The following is a 20,961-nucleotide window of genomic DNA, read 5'->3' as shown; positions in this document are numbered from 1 at the left end:
TTCTTGCGGTTAATTCATTTTAATGAAATAAAAGTGTGATGAGGTTCAAGAGTCAGGAAGGAAGAAGACAGGGGTCGGCGTGACTGGGACTCGTACTTTATTAAAATAAAACAAAAGTCGCACACAACGCGCATTCCCCGTGGCAACCGCGACGGCACAAAACAGTTCAAAAATGAGAGCTCGGATCCACCTCTCTTTCTTTCTCTGCGTCCAATTCTCTCTCATTCCAGCGCGAGGCTTATAAGCGGTCTCTCCACGCCGATCACTGCAATAAGACACAGGTGTGCGTCATTTGCACTTGACCTACTTGCGGGACGCTGAACCGCCCCCCTCGCCACAAAAAGCATGTCATTATAAAAATAAAACTTAACCTCATCCATGAACATGATTTTTCGATTCCCGTCTGACTGATTTACATCCACGGTGGAGTTTAAAACGACAGTTCCCATCATTCCACGCTCCTTCACATCGTCATCAAGCTACGCCGTTGTTGTTGTTTGGAATGTAGCGCCCTCTAGCGGCAAAAAATTATTGCATATTGTACCTTTAAACATTTTATATAGACTGTAGCAATTAACATTTAGTCAGATCCTCTAGTATATTACATACTTTTAGTTGTTCAGAATCGTGATTCTCAATTTATCCAGAATCGTGCTAGCCTAGAAATCTAGACGCACCCTAGCGGCAGCAAAATGTATTTTGCAGCCAGGGCAGTCTAGCAACTCTCCATTGACTTTCGAGCTACAAAAACCTAAATTGGGTCAGGCCAATCACGTCGTGTATAGAGTAGGCGGGGCGGGCTTAACATAATGACGACAGAGTTGCGACGGTTACCTGCCACTTGAAAACAAAGAATGGCTGCCGCTGGCGAACATCTTTCGAATCGGCTTTGTCCGTGACTCTGGAGGACTTGGAGTTAAGTTTTTCTTTGAGAAAAGAGCATAGAACGGCACTTAAGTCATTCTTAAAAAAAGGAAGATGTGTTCGTAGTTTTGCCGGCCAGATATGGCAAAAGTTGAATCTATCAATTAGCTCCGCTGTTGGGAAAACGCTCTGGTTGGTTGAAGCGCTGTCCTATTGCGTGCAGAGTGAATTTGAAAGACAGCCGTTTATCCCGCCCCTCGGATTGAGCGTGTCTATGGTGAGTTGCCAGACCCAACATCTTGATGTAGGTCTGGCTTGCCAGGCTAGAATCGTGCTGCTCTATAATGCAATATTCCATAAAAAAATAAGATTTGTCATTTTTTATTTTATGGTGACTTTAAAAGCTATAGCTTATTTTAGCCAAATTCTCATGCTTACTATATAGTGTGTCAAATCAATCAGAGGTCTTGTTAGGATGCTGCCTTAGATGGTAACGGCCTGTGTGGGTAGATAGCAAGAATGACCTAGTGACTCACGCTTTTACACCTGTTTCACATCGCATAATGTCATCATCACAGAGCTGCTTTGTGTATCAGTCATTGTTTGGAATGGAAATAAATACCTGGATGAGAGTCTCATGAGTCTGATTCACTCTTGACCTCTCAAGCAACGGTTGACTGAGACAGGAAGTTCATAAACGTCTCTAGTTCCTCTAAACTGTCTCTGTGTTAAGTTCTAATTCACAGTATGACCTTATTAGTCCAAAACTTCTTGTTTCTTATTTTAGAGGTGACTGTATTCTGTCATCACTCATATTCCAGCAGAATCCTTTAAATATGAACTTCATTTTCACACCCCCACAATATAAACCATAAAACAAACTCCACCCACTCTATGTGCTCTGATGTGACTAAGAACTGAGTCCACATGCACAATTCTTTGAGGAACATTCAGCATTCAGAATGGGCCCACACAGTTTCTTGAAGTTTGGTTGATTTTCACAAGTTAACATCATGTTTAGATTAAATATGTTTATTATTTTATTCCAAAATGCATAAGTAAGCATGTATTAAATGTTTAGGCTCACAGGCATATAGGTGTACTTTGACCTAATGTTGATTAAGTGACATCATAAAGCATCATATTACTGGGATATGAGCACCAGAATGTTTTAAAATCCCATGAACTGGTTTGGCATATTAAGTTGTGGCATAATTACACTATAAATTACAAAATAAATGGGATAATGATAATGATCATCACAGAAATCACGATAATGATGATTTTCAGCATCATTACTCCAGTCTTCAGTGTCACATGATCCTTCAGAAATCTTTCTAATATGCTGATTTGCCGTTTAATATTTCTTTAGAAACCATGATACTTTTTTAAATGGGCAATTTAAAAAGCTTTAATGTTCATCACAGTTCAGGTGGAAAGAAATTACGACTTGTAGCTTAAATTAATGCAATGACGATTATTTTAAAATGAATAATTTCAAGACTCTTCCTTTGCAAAATTGCAATCAGTTGATGGTTGGGAAGGGAAACTTAATTTTTTATTATTTAATTTCAAGTATTTAGTATTTTTATTACTTATTTGATTTAATTATTAATTACTCTGCATATTCTGCAAAAAACACATTAGATGACCTAAGAGATATATTAAACAAGGACTGAGGGCCTCAAAACGTTTGTTTGGAGGGTATTTAAAGATGTTTAAAGATGCCTGTTTCAGGACTGTAGCACTTTGGAGCGTCTGCTTAAGTAGAATGACAGATGAAGCTGTGTTGCGCGTAAAACAAACCGGGACTGAGGATTTGTCAGATCTCGTGATTAGACTTAAGATGCTTCTTAAAGCTGCAATTATAAAGCGTGAGTGAATGAATAGCTAGAATTGATCAGGACGACTTCCTTGTTTATTTAAACCTCTGCACCTCAAATTAATTTCATAAGAAACATAGGCTATCAGATGATTGAGCAGGAAACAAGAGCCTGTTACTGTAATTCATGCTCATCTTTGATGTATAATATACTCAATGTCACGTTGTCTTGTTTTCAAATAAAAATATATACTTCCTGAGAAACAAAACTGGGATTGTATCTTAAATATAAGTGTATTTTGCAGATATTATTATTATTATTATTTTTATTTATTTTTTTTTCATTTTTTTTTTTTTTCATTTTTTTACTGGGAAACAAAAAGATACTCATGGATTGGAGAAAGTGTGTTAATGAAACTTTTTTTTTTTGGTAAAAGAAACTTCTGCATAAGTGGACTTCAAGGAAAGAGTAAACTGCTAGAAATGTGTGAAATAGAGCCCCTTTGAAAAGTGAACTCAAAGGCAGAAGACAGAGAAGTATGTGTGTGCTCCGCTGGAGCGCTTCACTCCCAGCATGCCGTGCAGGCGTGCATTATTCAGCGCGTTGTCATGGCGATGGGCACCTCTGAGTATTGGGCTTCATGAGGGAGGAGCTGGACAGCTGGTGGATGGAGACAGCTGCGTCACGGATTCTCCTCATTTCAGTGTGTGTGAGGGGTGGGATAGCAAATATTGTCAGATTTTGCTGATTTCTTACTGTGGACAATTTTGTCACCAAAGTACAGCTTTTTACCTTACTTTATGAAATATGCTAAATCTGACCAAACTTGCTTTTGGAAACTTCTAGTGACATCCACAAGTGGAGGAAAAATAAAGTTATACTTGGGAATGGAGTAATCAGTAGTGAGTTATTAATTGATTAGGGTTATTTGTAAATATGGCAAACTTAAGACGGGCCTTGACATGTGCTGGTTTAAGCAGGGGAACCTTCCGTGCCATGCATGATTTCAAACCATGACGTCTTAGTGTATTACCAACAGTAACCTTGGAAATGGTGGTCCCAGCTCTTTTCAGGTCATTGACCAGCTCCTCCTGTGTAGTTCTGGGCTGATTTCTCACCTTTCTTAGGATCATTGAGACCCCACGAGGTGAGATCTTGCATGGAGCCCCAGTCCGAGGGAGATTGACAGTCATGTTTAGCTTCTTCCATTTTCTAATGATTGCTCCAACAGTGGACCTTTTTTCACCAAGCTTCTTGGCAATTTCCCCGTAGCACTTTCCAGCCTTGTGGAGGTGTACAATTTTGTCTCTAGTGTCTTTGGACAGCTCTTTGGTCTTGGCCATGTTAGTAGTTGGATTCTTACTGATTGTATGGGGTGGACAGGTGTCTTTATGCAGCTAACGACCTCAAACAGGTGCATCTAATTTAGGATAATAAATGGAGTGGAGGTGGACATTTTAAAGGCAGACTAACAGGTCTTTGAGGGTCAGAATTCTAGCTGATAGACAGGTGTTCAAATACTTATTTTCAGCTGTATCATACAAATAAATAGTTAAAAAATCATATATTGTGATTTCTGGATTTTTTTTTTTTTGATTATGTCTCTCACAGTGGACATGCACCTAAAATGACAATTTCAGACCCCTCCATGATTTCCAAGTGGGAGAAATTGCAAAATAGCAGGGTGTTCAAATACTTATTTTCCTCACTGTGTATATATATATATATATATATATATATATATATATATATATATATATATATATATATATATATGATTAATCACGATTGTTCGATTTGACCGCACTAAAAAATTATGCAAAAAAAAAGAAAAACACTGAACACTATATGGTATAACAGTTGTGATTTATTTGTTTGTGGTTATTTGTTATTTAAAGTATTTATTTATAAAAGCAATATAAGCATATGGTATAACCATTGTGATTTTGTTATTTATTTATTAATAAATAAATATATACTGAAAATAACTTAATTATTTTAGTTTATCAAAGCAATAATATGCTTTGGTATTATTGGCAATAATATGGCCATAATAGCCTACTATTGCCATATTAGTATTATTAATACTAATTAATAATTAGTATATATACCATACCATATATTAGATATACTATACAAGGGTTGAATGGGGGTTGAATAATTTATATATATATATATATATATATATATATATATATAGATATATATATATATAGATAGATATATATATATATATAGATTTAGATATATATATAGATATATATATACACACTCACCTAAAGGATTATTAGGAACACCATACTAATACTGTGTTTGACCCCCTTTCGCCTTCAGAACTGCCTTAATTCTACGTGGCATTGATTCAACAAGGTGCTGAAAGCATTCTTTAGAAATGTTGGCCCATATTGATAGGATAGCATCTTGCAGTTGATGGAGATTTGTGGGATGCACATTCAGGGCACGAAGCTCCCGTTCCACCACATCCCAAAGATGCTCTATTGGGTTGAGATCTGGTGACTGTGGGGGCCATTTTAGTACAGTGAACTCATTGTCATGTTCAAGAAACCAATTTGAAATGATTCGAGCTTTGTGACATGGTGCATTATCCTGCTGGAAGTAGCCATCAGAGGATGGGTACATGGTGGTCATAAAGGGATGGACATGGTCAGAAACAATGCTCAGGTAGGCCGTGGCATTTAAACGATGCCCAATTGGCACTAAGGGGCCTAAAGTGTGCCAAGAAAACATCCCCCACACCATTACACCACCACCACCAGCCTGCACAGTGGTAACAAGGCATGATGGATCCATGTTCTCATTCTGTTTACGCCAAATTCTGACTCTACCATCTGAATGTCTCAACAGAAATCGAGACTCATCAGACCAGGCAACATTTTTCCAGTCTTCAACTGTCCAATTTTGGTGAGCTCGTGCAAATTGTAGCCTCTTTTTCCTATTTGTAGTGGAGATGAGTGGTACCCGGTGGGGTCTTCTGCTGTTGTAGCCCATCCGCCTCAAGGTTGTGCGTGTTGTGGCTTCACAAATGCTTTGCTGCATACCTCGGTTGTAACGAGTGGTTATTTCAGTCAAAGTTGCTCTTCTATCAGCTTGAATAAGTCGGCCCATTCTCCTCTGACCTCTAGCATCAACAAGGCATTTTCGCCCACAGGACTGCCGCATACTGGATGTTTTTCCCTTTTCACACCATTCTTTGTAAACCCTAGAAATGGTTGTGCGTGAAAATCCCAGTAACTGAGCAGATTGTGAAATACTCAGACCGGCCCGTCTGGCCCCAACAACCATGCCACGCTCAAAATTGCTTAAATCACCTTTCTTTCCCATTCTGACATTCAGTTTGGAGTTCAGGAGATTGTCTTGACCAGGACCACACCCCTAAATGCATTGAAGCAACTGCCATGTGATTGGGTGATTAGATAATTGCATTAATGAGAAATTGAACATGTGTTCCTAATAATCCTTTAGGTGAGTGTGTATATATATATATATATATATATATATATATATATATATATATATATATATATATATATATATATATATAATTTATTTATCTATCAAAGTAATGAGTATTACTAACTTGTAAGTAATAGTATTACTTACTAATTATGTATTATATTTATATTATATGAATTATAATTAGTACAATATATTCATATAATTATTCTATAAACCGATGATTAGTAATAATATTAATCATTTTATACATAATCATAATCATAATAATAATTAATAATAGATTAACTGCATTTATATAAATATATACATATACAAGTTTTATTATATATATAAAAGCTTTTAAAATGATCAAGCTTACATGTTCTCTTTTGAGCTCTTTGTGAACCAATATAAATTATTATTATTTAAATTCAGTTGATTCACTTGCATTGATATAGTCAGACATTTTCTTTCAGCTGCCTTCTCAAACTTTCGCTGCAGCGTCATGCCTTTCAGTGCATTTAAATTCACAATATTTTCATTATCTCTTAATCTTCATCATAGAAGTGAATCGACTGAAAGTGTGCTCTAGAGTTCATCAAACCCTGGGTTGACAGAGAATGGTTATAAAGAGCGTTGTGAGCCCGCTGAACCTGATCTAAATCAGGATGGATTTGTATTGTTTTGTCATCTCTAAACCTAATTCGAAACTCAAAGTTTGTTCAGCTAGTTTCATGCAACGGGCCATTGGCTTGTCTGACCCATATCAGTAACTCCCAAAGGAGTTTTCCTTCAACTTTCTTTCTTTCTTTTCTTTCTCTCTCTTTCTTTCAGAATGTAAGATCACACCCTGGGTTCTCTGCTCTGTTCTGAAATTATAGTTTGGCTCAAATGTTCATTATTGATGGTCTTTAAGCAGGTAAACGGTTGAGTGTTCTGCTTTATTGCTGTTATTATTGAACAAGTTCCCTTATTTTACCAAATCAAATGCAAGTGCATGTTAGGTTTAGCTGCCAAACAGGTGTGTATCTGGGGCTGGAGATGTTTTGGGACTGACGTGCTGTTCTCAAACTACGATTGCTGGGAAATCTGTTTCTCCGTGCCAGAGCAGACACTGTGCCCTCGCTGTACACATTCATCATTATTCACTCAGACGGCCATCAATCACCCAGCATTCCCTGCATTCTGCACGATACTCGTACCCTCATGCTTATCCACTTAAAAGTGATGGAGCCTGCCCAGTGCATTGTGGGATAGCCTGTCTGGAGCACTTTATCTGCTTTTCCCCTTGATCTCTGCTCAAGAGTGCTGTAAAATAGTTCATCTGCAGACCTCAGAGGCTGTTTTTACACTTGGTTCGATCGCTCGGTCCGAACCAGAGTTCAAGCCATACTTCATCCTAGAAGTCAATACACCGGTTATACTCTTGGCTTGTTGCAGGCATGTAATAAAAGTGGTTTCTGTTTTGTTGTGTAGCTAATTTTGATCTAAAATCCAGAGTAATGTGAAATAACCAGTTTATCAGCAGTTGTCTTAGAATGTCACAACATTTCACACCAATCAAGTGATCCATTTAATAAAATAAAAAACATCCTGCTGGAAACCCAACACATTTTCTAACCTGTTTTCCTTGACATAGCTTTATTTCTATTGCATACAATATATATACAATATACATCAATATAATAATAATGTAATAATAATAATATATAGCAATGTTATTTGTGTGTATGTGTGTATAACACAATTATAAACGCAACACTTTTGTTTTTGCCCCCATTTTTCATGAGCTGATATTGTTCACAAATCTGTCTAAATCTGTGTTAGTGAGCACTTCTCCTTTGCCAAGATAATCCATCCACCTCACAGGTGTGGCATATCAAGATGCTGATTAGACAGCATGATTATTGCACAGGTGTGCCTTAGGCTTGCCACAATAAAAGGCAGTCAGTATCTAGTGTGACCACCATTTGCCTCATGCAGTGCATCACATCTCCTTCGCATAGAGTTGATCAGGTTGTTGATTGTGGCTTGTGGAATGTTGGTCCACTCCTCTTCAATGGCTGTGCGAAGTTGCTGGATATTGGCAGGACCTGGAACACGCTGTCGTATACGCCGATCCAGAGCATCCCAAACATGCTCAATAGGTGACATGTCCGGTGACTATGCTGGCCATGCAAGAACTGGGATGTTTTCAGCTTCCAGGAATTGTGTACAGATCCTTGCAACATGGGGTCGTGCATTATCATGCTGCAACATGAGGTGGTGGTCGTGGATTAATTTTACAACAATGGGCCTCAGGATCTCATCACGTTATCTCTGTGCATTCAAATTTCCATCAGTAAAATGCACCTGTGTTCGTTGTCCATAACATACGTCTGCCCATACCATAACCCCACCGCCACCATGGGCCAATCGATCCACAACGTTGATATCAGCAAACCGCAAACCATACACGCTGTCTGCCATCTGCGCTGTACAGTGAAAACCGGGATTCACCTGTGAAAAGAACACCTCTCCAAAGTGCCAGACACCATCGAATGTGAGCATTTGCCCACTCAAGTCGGTTACGACGACGAACTACAATCAGGTTGAGACCCTGATGAGGACGATGAGCATGCAGATGAGCTTCCCTGAGACGTTTTCTGACAGTTTGTGCAGAAATTATTTGGTTATGCAAACCGATTGTTGCAGAAGCTGTCCAGGTGGCTGGTCTCAGACGATCTTGGAGGTGAAGATGCTGGATGTGGAGGTCCTGGGCTGGTGTGGTTACACGTGGTCTGCGGTTGTGAGGCCTGTTGGATGTACTGCCAAATTCTCTGAAACGACTTTGGAGACAGCTTATGGTCGGGCAACAGGCCAATTGCACGCTCCCTCAAAACTTGCGACATATGTGGCATTGTGCTGTGTGATAAAACTGCACATTTTAGAGTGGCCTTTTATTGTGGCCAGCCTAAGGCACACCTGTGCAATAATCATGCTGTCTAATCAGCATCTTGATATGCCACACCTGTGAGGTGGATGGATTATCTCGGCAAAGGAGAAGTGCTCACTAACACAGATTTAGACAGATTTGTGAACAATATTTGAGAGAAATAGGCCTTTTGTGTACATAGAAAAAGTCTTAGCTCATGAAAAATGGGGGCAAAACCAAAAGTGTTCCATTTATAATTTTGTTCAGTGTGTGTGTATATATATATATATATATATATATATATATATATATAAATTAGGCAATGAAAATTACCTATTAATTGTCATTTAAGTGTAATTACTGAACTTAAATATACAAGCTTGATAAAAATTATCATTCTAGAAGAAAAAGGCTTTTGCATCTGAACTCTTCTCTCACTCACACACACACACACACACACACACACACACACACACACACACATTTTTAAAGGACATTTTAAATGCTCTCCTGTTAAGCTGTTTTAAGAAACTGTAAAAAAAAAAAAAAATTATATATTATACACACACACACACACACACACACACACACAAAATGTATATTTAATGTGATGTTAATTGTTGTGGAACTACTTCATTACAGTTTTGAAAAGGGTCCAATAACCTCGTGCATCTCTGAGCAACATACAGCTGGAACTGTGTGTGTGTTTTTTATTTTTATTTTTTTATTTTTTTTATTTTTTTAAGATGAATCCATATTTTTGAGCAAATATTTTTAGTGAATAATTCAACTAACTCATGAAGAAAGCCACATGTTTTTGTTCCTGAGTTTAATTCATCAGTGTTTTTGAACGAATCAGTTGAATGAATAAATCAGTGACTCGCTCATTAAGACGGTCATTTGTCGCCACATACTGGCATGTCAGTGTTTCCTGCAGAAAGAGTCACTGAAAATCTCCAACACTTATGCTCCAGTATAAAATACGAATATTTGCCCATTTATATTTTAATCTATGAAAAATCATTGTAAATCGCTCCCCTCAAACATGCACCATAGTTGGACACAAAACAATTAGTCTTTCTTTCTCTTTCTTTGGTCTCTTTCTCTGGTTTCAGCACTATATACCTGATACCTATGAGGCTTCTGTTATAGCAGCAGAGGTGAGTGAGGTTGGTGGGGGTGGTTTGATGAATAATAGAAAAGATCTATTCTTCCACAGGCTATGCATTGTTCTCATTTCACTCCTAAAATCTCTCCCAAGCTCCCAAACACACCAGAAAGTTCATAGACGAGGAGAGAGAGTTTGTTCTACATGCATGTTTTTGTTATCTTATTGATTTATTTTCTAAAATAATTATTTATTTTTATTTTCTTAAATATTGATTTATTTTTATTTTTATCATTTTTAATTTATTTTTTAGATTTAAATATTTATAGAATTGAGTAAAAATATAATTATTAGAGGTGTTTGTAAAGGCAAATATTACTATTACTTTTGCTCATAAGTGTGAGGAGAGGTGTGATCAGACTTTCAGATATCCACCTGTTGGATAGATATACAGTACTGTGCAAAAGTCTTAGGCATGTTAAGATCAGCTCATCCTGGCTGTTGTCAGATTCCTTGTGCATACAGAAATCTCACTGGATATTAACATGCCTAAGACTTTTGCACAGTACTGTGTGTATATATATATATATATATATATATATATATATATATCCTGGCAACCACCGAAAATATTTTAGCATTATACGATTAGCATCATGTGATGTTTCTGTGTGCATTCACCTCTTGCATTTCTATATAAAAAAAAAATCTAGTTTTGATTCCAAAGGAATCCAAGGGTGGGTCAGGGAATGTTTTGCACATGATGTCATGAGATTACAGTACTTTGACGGGCCCTTAGAGAGAAAACAGAGAGTTTTAGTTGGCTTTGAGCAAAAAGTTGAGCGCAAGGCAGTCTGGGATACATGCAGCGTAACTACAGCAACGGGACTTAAATTGAGCTGATGTGTCTCCCTTAAGCACTAGTAACATGATCATCTTTTTGCTGTCTTTGGAATAAGAAGCCGTAAAAGCCATTGTGTGTTTTGTATGTGTGCATGAGCCGCAGTAATTTTCGTTTTTGTGATCCGGTATTGCCTACGTTGAGAGGACTAAATGTTCCCACAAGAATAGTAAAACCTGAAATCACCTGCATAGTAGTGGGCACTTAACAGTTCCTATGAGATAATGTCTTAATAAACATAAGATATAATGTCTTACTTATAATAGAAAATGCTAAAAGGTTTGTGTACAGGTAGGGTTAAGGTATAAAAAATACCATTAGCCCAGTATAAAACAATGGAAGTCAATGGGAAAGTCCACACCAACATGTGTATGTGTATCTCTGCATTATAGAGATTTCCTGACATCAGCAGTAGTTGTGATTTATCTTACCACTGTGCTGCTCACTTTATGTTGGGTACGAACATTAAGCGATATTACACCCAATCTGCTCCATCGGCACTGGAGCCAAGCCTCCTGCTCTGCTGACATTACTGTCTGAGAGACTGAGAGAGATTTATTTAAGAGGAGGAATGGCAGGAAAATCAAATGCCTGTACTGCACGTGACCGAGTCCTTTCTGGCTTTGTGTTTATTAACGTTATTGCTCATCAATATTATGAATAATGAGAGAGAGAGAGAGAGAGAGAGTATAATTCGTAGGCATCAGGGTGCCGCTATCTATATATGCGGAATATTGTTGAAATCGCTTTTGAATGTTTGCTTGCTTTTCACTTTGGCTTTAGAATTCACAATCTCATGTACTCTGTTTATAGGGAGCGGCGTTACTGACCACACATTTTACAAGATAAGATATTTTTATTTGTCAGTGATGCTATATAAATATATATAAAATTGTGTTGAGTAAAGGGTTGAAATAGTTTTGGACATGATATAAGTGTACATGACTAAATAAATAAATAATTATTCAATATGATATAAAAAAATATCATTATGGGGGGGTTAGTGCGCGTGCACATGAAGGGGGGTGTGGGGAGTGGAGGAGAGAGAAGCATGAAGAGGGAAGTTAGCTAGAGGAGAGATGTCCTAGACAACGACTAACTTTAGAATTATATTATCTTGAATTTTGATGTGGCCGACACACGACCAAAGAGACGACGTTCCGATGGACAAATAACAAAGAAGAGGAAAAAGGAAGAACGGAAAGGAGGGGGAGAGGACGGGATGAGGAGGAGGGAGGGTTGAGCTAGCCTCCGTTTTGTTTGACAATACTTCGAATGTCAACAAGAAGTGACGTCACCCAACATCGCTTAGAGCACCTTTAAAGGTAGGTTAGACATTTTTTTTAATAAACACTTTTTTGTTATACTGGATGAAACTCTGTTTTCAAATTCTGATAGCAAGCAATAATGGAAGTGGTCTAAATATTATACAAAAAAATAAAGAAATGTTCATCCAATCATTGGATAGAAAATGCTCGCGCAGACATCACCCGTCATCAGCACTTTTCATGCTATGAAGAGTTGTCAACAAACACCAGCCACCTTTTACAGTTCCTCCTGAACCAAAACAACAAGCTTATGCTGCGTTCACATCATTACATAACCGTAATTACAAGACGGCAACCCGTGAAGTTCTACTCGGAGTTGTTCACGTCCTCATGCCTAATCAGGTTGTACAAGAGCTCTGTAAGTTGTTTACGTTCATTATTATTGTAATTTTATGTGCTTTGAGTCATGAGGTAATTACGCCGTCTCACGTGACACTTTGCAGACTCTGCTCTAGCCGTTCGTTCATGTGTTTTGAAGGAGGCGTGGCTTTGGAGATGCTTCGAAGGGAGGGTGGGATCTTATGCTTTCAAAGCTAGCTTGCTATTGCTAGCCTCTCTGAAATTGCCTACCCTTCCTTTAAGTGTATTAATATTGTCGTGAACTGCATAAACCAAACAATATGCAAAACTTACTAAACTAAGAATTTTAGATCACAATCCACCATGTGACAACCACGCGGCTCCAATCCGTCCCCGACGGCTGCATTTTAACCAGATAAACACATCATTGCCAAAAATAACATGGGAAACAGGAAGTACACACTTTCAGGGGAGCCATAAAACTTCAATTTATGTCCCATCATTTGTCCAGCAACAGACGGGGCTCATCCCTGATGCTTGGAGGGACGGCAGACCTCAAATGCACCGGCATAATCTATGAGACACATCCCAGCGTGAAGCTCCAGTCTAGATCTATGTGTGTCGCTCACTCAGAGGGGCATTATTAATGAGACCCCCCGTGAAATGTTAGTTTAAGGAACATACGGCCATCTTGCTTGCAGAGTCCTTTGGGAGTCGAGAAAGAGAGACAATAGCATCTATTTTTTGGGGGTGGAAGGGAGGGTCTCTACGGGACTCTAAACTCAAGGGGGAAGGGGTTATCTCCAGGTTCGCTGCACAGGACAAGAGAGCGGATCTGTGATGGCACATTTAGGAGTTTGACTAACAGAATGGCCTGTAAGAAACTCTAAAGACAGTGTCTGTGAGGTCGATTTCATTGATCTGCTTCTGGCTCAAGGTTTTTCCTTAGCTCGGTACTGCTGAGTGCTGTAAGATGGGCTCTGGATCTCGGATCAATACTGTGACTCATGGGTAATTCTTCCTTGTCAGACTACAGCGAGACTCAGGATAGAGGAATCCAAACATAGCATGTCTATGTTTAACCGTACGATCTCTCTTTATGACTAAAGCACATAAAAACGGAGTCAGCTTAGTTTTATTCAAATGCATGAATTGAAATGTGAGATTTATTTTAAAAGCATCTGATGGAACGTTTATACAAAGTGTTTAAATTTAAGACTGTGAGAGTTATCACAAAATCGTCGACCAAATTGTGCATCCCTAAAAATAAACTTGAGTTTTTGCCATGTTCAATCTATCCCTACATTTAAGTATTGATTTTACAATATTTTTATACAATAAACAATTTTGGTACTGTGTTCAGTCTCCACTTGATGTACAATCTGTGCCTAAAGCCCAAAGCCAGCTAAGAGCAAGAATTTCTTGTATTTGTATTTGTCTGTAACTACTTAGTACAAATATATCGCCCAAAGTCAGCTAAATTTGACAACAGAAAAAATCCTTTTGGGGGATATCTGGGAATGTCCTCATTTGAAAAAAATATATATAAGTAGTTATTTTTTTTTTCTTTTAAACTATTTTTAAATGCAGAAAGTTTTGCGTTACGGTTAGGTTGTAGTATTTACAGAGACGTTATTTTTGGGAGATACAAGGGTCCGTGGCTCTACCATTGGAGAAAGCGTAATGGCTAACTTGGATCACGTGTGCCTTGATAACCAATCACACTACAGCCTTGACATCACTGAATTTCATTCAGAGTTGTGCGACAGTCAAAAACTGTTTGTGGATACTATAGAAATGAATGAGAAGTGACGTAAACTGAATCATACCTGTCGCGACACGCAATTGTCTGTGACTTTTCTTATAAAACAGCATTTTCTTCAGTGTAAACTCTAAAAATAGATAAATCCAGAACTAATGTTTAAGTGCAAACATGTTGAAGATAAGCCTATGGGCTCTTGATTCATTCAATTATAAGTTTTTTCCTCACAAAAGCGTAGTGAAGCCTCTCCTCCATTGACATCCATTAAAAAAAATTGCCTCGTCTCCTTCCCTGCGTACCGCAGCATAAGCAGGTATTACACTTTTTTGGGCTAAGGTTGCAGGCTTGCCTTCAAGTGGCTTTGGTATTTATTATTAGCTTTATTTCGAAACAGTAGACGTTTAAGGAAAGTAAACGTGTTTGTGTTTGAGACAGACAGACGTGATGAAGTCTCCCTTCATCCTCCATGAGGTTTTGCCTTGCTATCAGTACAAAATGATGGTCTGGACAGTTCACTTGTGTTAATTTGTGTGTTTGCATGTTATGCTCAAGTTTATCCAACACTAATCCAAGTATCCAAGACTAATCCAAGAGCTAAGCCAATTTGAACCAGTCTGACAAATGTTGAGTTTGAGTATTGTTATGGTCACTGATGAAATCTTGTGTTGTAGGTCGTCATTTCATTCTCTGTCTGTTGATTTCTATGTAAATTGGCCATGTTTCTTCAGTACCATCTGCTCTAGTTGGGCTCTGGCCGTGGCAGCATCACGACTCCAGATATTTGATGATCTCTGTAGTTCCGCTACACGCACACACACACACACACACACACACACACACACACACACACACACACACACACACACACACACACACACACACACACACACACACACACACACACACACACACACACACACAAAACTAGCTTTGTTCTATTAACATTAACCTAAACCCCAAAATTGTATTTTGTTCCAATAACAAATCAAACCACACACACATACTGTATCTAGTTGTTGTACCATGGTAATCATTGAAGTACCCTGAGGTATGATGTAAATATAGTGGATCATTAAATATGGTTATCTTTCAGTATTAACATCTGATTCCAATATAATAGTATATATTTACTTTACACTATACTGTAAGTTACATTATACTAATTGCAGGCATTATAATGTGGTGCTTTTTTTCTCTCCCAGGTTTGTATACCATTTGCACAATCTAGATGTTATCTTTTTTTAAAGAAAATGCCTTTTGTTTTTATTTTTATTTATTTGACATAACAAATATTTTCATGTCATATATGTTGGAATATATTTACACAAGTCATCCTATTTAAAACTTTAACCAACTCTTTTAAATTTTGTGTCTTTGTGTTAAGATCCAGCTTGACTTCTCAGGAAGGGCTTAAACATTATCACAAATATTTTGATGCTCAGAGGAACAACACATGATTTTAAGAACCAGGATGTAAACTAATGAACCAGATAATGTGTGTGTGTGAATCCAGTTATCATTTGTTTTGTGGATTAAATGTGAATATTTGTTGTGCGGATTCTTCAGGGCAGGAGTTAATAATAATAATAATAATAATAATAATAATAATTGTTTTCAGAACGTTCATAAGAATTACCAGCAAATTCAACTTCAAATCTGTGAGTTCAATATTCCTTCGTGTCTTGGGAAAATTGAGGAGCTGTGCTTTTTTTAATATATGATAAAATATACACTAAAAGTGTCTGCCTGCACCCCACCCTGTGTAGATCATTAGCATGTACATAAAGCTGCAACACTGTTTTTCCGTCTGTAACACCGACCGCTGGCGCTGTTGTGATCATCTCTCTTGGTTTGAACAGATGCCAGGCTATGCACATGCACACACACACACACACACACACACACACACACACACACACACACACACGCATTGCTCATTCTCACATCATCCATCTTTGAACATCAGAATATGTAAGTATTTTGTCTGGAGGGTGTGTGTGTGGGTGTGTGTTTGTGTGTGTGCGTGTTTTACCGCCTGCTACCCAGTTTAACCCAGGAAGAGCGCGTCCTCTTGGGGAGATGTGAGCGTGTTTTTTTTAAAAGCTGGATCTCCAGGGAATGACAGAGGTTTGACGCCACTGAACGTAGAGTTTGATTGCCCATCATGTGATATATTCTGTGCATGATGGCGCTGTCATACAGTTTTCAGAAAGTTATGAATATTCAACTGTTCCAATATCACATAGTTTAAGTTTTGAGTTGGAATGGTAAATGCATTGATTAGTACCACTGTCTTAACAGGCATCATCAACTATCATTTTCAATGCATTTGCGCACATTGAAAATTAATATTTATCAGGAAATATTGTATAACTTGCTCTTTCCAAGAGGATTTGAATACTTTTAACACATTCTAATACATCAGCATAAAAGTCATTTTAGATATTTTCACATTTTGATAAAAGACTGTGAAAACAAACTTATTCAATTATTTTATTTCCTTTTACAATAATGTTTAGTGATGAATCATTATGACCAGGAACATTTATTAGGAAAGCAAAAAATGATTTAATGTTGACTTAAAAGGCCACTGTGAATGTCTCTCCCCTGTCCAGAGTCGAATGGATCGTCGAGAGACTCAGTGGTCTTGTTATGAAATGGATCCGTCATGTCTGTGAACCCATCACTGTGTCATAAAGTGTTTGGACATCACACAGAAGTTCAAACGAGGTCTAACAGAAAGACGAGTGTAAATTTATCCTCTGGAGGAGAGAGACAGGTTCATTTCATTTATATGCAATGTCTTCACTGGAAGAGAGCTGCAAAAAAAGCAGTCAGCCTCGGGACTGAACGCCTATACACCTTGTATATTCATTAAAATTATAAGTGCATATTGGTCACAGATATCACATTGTCATGCACAAGATACAGATATGGTTGATGCATTTAGTTTTTTGAGAACTAACTACAGCAATTTTGCAAGATTAGTTCCATGATTTTTTTATGAGGCTTTGTTTTCTGAAATATGTCTATGAAATTTTCTTTAACGTGTGTACAGACAGAAATTATGGTTACAAACTCTACACACATTCTGTAATTTTCTTCATTTTTTTTCAGTCATTGAAAAAAAAAAACAATTTTGAAACAAAATTTAAACATTAGATGAAAACCTAAACTTGAAACACTAAAATTACAATAAAAAGGAAATAAAATAGAAATAGAAATATTACCCCCCCCACACACACACACACACAATTATTTTTTTGGACAAAAGCACATTGAAATGACTAAAACTTAAACTAAAATTAAAGTGAAAACTGAAAATATAAAAATAAAAGCTAATTCAAAATATGATTTTGTGATGTATTTCTGACTATTGGAATGAATATTTTAAGATGCTTTCAATGCAATTTTACTCTAAGGAAGAGACATCGTGTGTATATACACATTCTCTCACGTGTCTCTGTTTAGTATAATTTTCTTAACGCCAGCTTGAACACGAGATTAAACCGCATGCGTGCCAGTTCTGTCTCTGCATGGCTTCACAAAGGTAATGAAAATCTGTTTCTGGCCTTGCATTGCAGGTCTCATAAAGGCTGTTTCTCGCAACCCGAGGCAAATTAACCACATGTCAGAGAAATGACTTCAGGAAACATTTACTAAAACCTGTCCGGTGACTTGAAAGAATGCCACAACAGTGATTAGCATGTGCGAGGAGTAATCAGAAACCCCGCTTATATCCTGTCCAGAATTCAATTTTTCTTACACGTAGAAACTGGCCTGCTTAACAAGGCAATCCATAAATTCACAGAATTCCTACATCTATAGCAATGGCTATTTAAATAGCTGAAGGAGCCTCTGTGCTTCCGTCACACCTCGCTCTGTTACACCTCTAGAGAGATCAGAGCTATTCTTATCCTGATGAATGATGTGTCTTTGTTCATCTCACATGGGCTAAGAAAACCCCATCTGATCTCTGTCAGGAGTCAGGACCTCCGCATGCATTGTCATTTTAGTATTAGTTATATAGTTTTATTATTATTATTAAAGAGAACCTAATATGCCTTGATTTCGTTTTTGGGGTCTACTAGACACCTATACATTAACACCTTATTTTTCACATATTTGACATTGTTGCAGCACCTCTTTTTCCAGTCTGTCAGTAATGCTCTGTTTAGTTCATGTCTCTATGAAGCCCCTCCTTCCGAAAAATGCAATGTGCTCTGATTGGTCAGCTGGACCAGTGTGTTGTGATTTGCTTCGAGCGTGTTTGGGAAATGTCACGCCCCTTACCATAACCATTACATTTTAATTCATTTTTAGCTGTAGTTCAAAATAACGACACTCCACACGGTATTCTGGCTGGGTAACATTCCAGTTTATTTGTTGAGACACATTGCTAATTGAGTTGTTCATTTTAACTGGTGTTGTGTTTTATTAAATGAAGAGAATCACAGATCTATAGTTTGAGCCATATTAACACCACCATGTTGGTCTTAGAAGTTCCTTGAAGTACCATGAATATGTAAAGTACCACGGTTTTCCACCTCATCTTTCCGTAACTTTTGACGCTCGAAGTTAATAAACAGAATAAACAGAACTTGCGGAAGAACATAGCAGCCGGAGCTTCTTCTCTCTGTTTGTGTCTATGAGAAGTCACTCAGGGACTGGGCTACTCCGCAGTGGTATGACCCGAACCAGTCTAAAATAGTTAGAATATAAACATTTATTATAGGTGTACTGTATTGATTGAGGATAAGACACGGTTTGGAAGATGGATTCATGATGTACTCGCTCATTTTATAATTTTTGTACATTTTGAGCACAAAACTTACGGACTGCAGCTTTAAGGCTGAAGCAGGTGGGATTTGTGCATCAGCATCATTTAGCCTGTTTCCAGTCAGTATTTCAATTGAAATCAATGGGATTTTGAGTGAATGTTTTTTGAATCAGAACCCATTGATTGTGGCTGAAGACATGGAAATTGAAGTAATTCCGCTGATGTTTGAAGGAAAATCAGGGGAGCTGAATGCAGCAGGTGAGGATGAAGAAGTGAAATACTGTTAGCGATCAGTAATGGTACCTGACAAACACATGACTAAGCACAGGCCGAACCACATGTTCGATGTCTCGCCAGTACGTCACGCGGTAAAGCAGCACAGGAAAAATCATCTGGTGTTATCATGTCATTTAAGTGTGGACGACCTTGACCTAATAGTCACAGTTACGCACTAGAACATCTTCCTCTTACGGTATATGTTTGGGATCTTCCTATGGTGGTTTTCATGCCTCAGAACTTGGTTCTTATTTTTGCATGTTCTCTTTGAGACAATGATGAAGGGGAACACTCAAGTTCAACTGTGAATGAAGCCCTTTGTTTACTTGAATGAAATGCACCTGAGGTTTGTTAGATGCTTGTGTGTGTGTGTGTGTGTGTGTGTGTGTGTGTGTGTGTGTGTGTGTGTGTGTGTGTAACAGCACTGAGGTTAATTTAATTACCAGAGACCAGACCAAAGTCCCTGAGACTTACTCACTTCCTCATTCCTGCTGTTTCACTGGTCTTTGTCTTTAAAACTAGTGCACTTGTGTTTAAAATTGCGACTTTGTGGATCTAAATCTCGTAATGGCAACTTTGTTTCTCATAATTGCAACTTTATATCAGTGACTTTTATTTGGAATTTTCAACGTTTGTTCAGATCAAACAACAAACGTTTTTTTTTTCTGTATTCATTTATTATTATTATTGTTGTTGTTGTTATTATTATTATTATTATTATTATTATTATTATTTGTATCACTATTTATTTACCTATTTATCTATGTAACTTTTTTATGTTTTTGTAATTTTTTTTAAATTTGTATATATGTATTCGATAGGACAGTATAGAATAGACAGGAAGCTAAATGGGAGCGAGAGGGGGACAGGATCGGGAAGGGTCCATGAGGCGGGACTCGAACTCGGGTCACCCGAAACGCATTCGTGCTATTTGTCGGCATGCTGCCCACGAGGCTTCAAGCTCCAACATGTATTTAGTTATCTAATTTTTTATTTATTTCATTATCCAATCACTCTTTCTCTCAGATTTGTTTGTATTGAACTATTTATTTACCAATTTATCTATGTATTTTTTATTTATTTATGTATTTAGTTATCAAATTATTTTATTATTAATTTCATCATGCTATTGCTCGGTCTCTCCAGTTTATTTATTTATTTTTATTTATTTATTTATTTTTAAATCATTTACATTTTTAAATGGATGTGTGCAAGTGTTTTTGAGACATTTGACTTCATCTTAAAGACTTTAAGACCTCCGATCTGTGTTTAGTTTAACTAAGGTGTGTGTGTGTGTGTGTGTGTGTGTGTGTGTGTGTGTGTCTGTGAGTCTGTGTGAGAGAGATAAAAGAGACCACAGTGATGACAGGCCTCTGCTAAATGTGACAGTGCTGTCTGAAATCTGAGTCCACATGGGTGTTGTTAGTCTGCCTGTATGTGTGTGTGTGT

At 37.6% G+C, this 20,961-nt stretch overlaps 1 protein-coding gene across 2 annotated transcripts in view; it reads left to right on the top strand.

Moving 5' to 3' along the window:
* Positions 1-20,961, top strand: part of pak1 (p21 protein (Cdc42/Rac)-activated kinase 1) — a 54,827-nt gene that overhangs the window by 11,451 nt on the left and 22,415 nt on the right. The gene's annotated exons all lie outside the window — the stretch shown is intronic.

This window comes from Rutilus rutilus (assembly GCF_951802725.1).
Source record: "Rutilus rutilus genome assembly, chromosome: 5".
NCBI classification, from domain to species: Eukaryota; Metazoa; Chordata; class Actinopteri; order Cypriniformes; family Leuciscidae; genus Rutilus; species Rutilus rutilus.
This window is presented reverse-complemented; position numbering and strand designations above follow the sequence as displayed.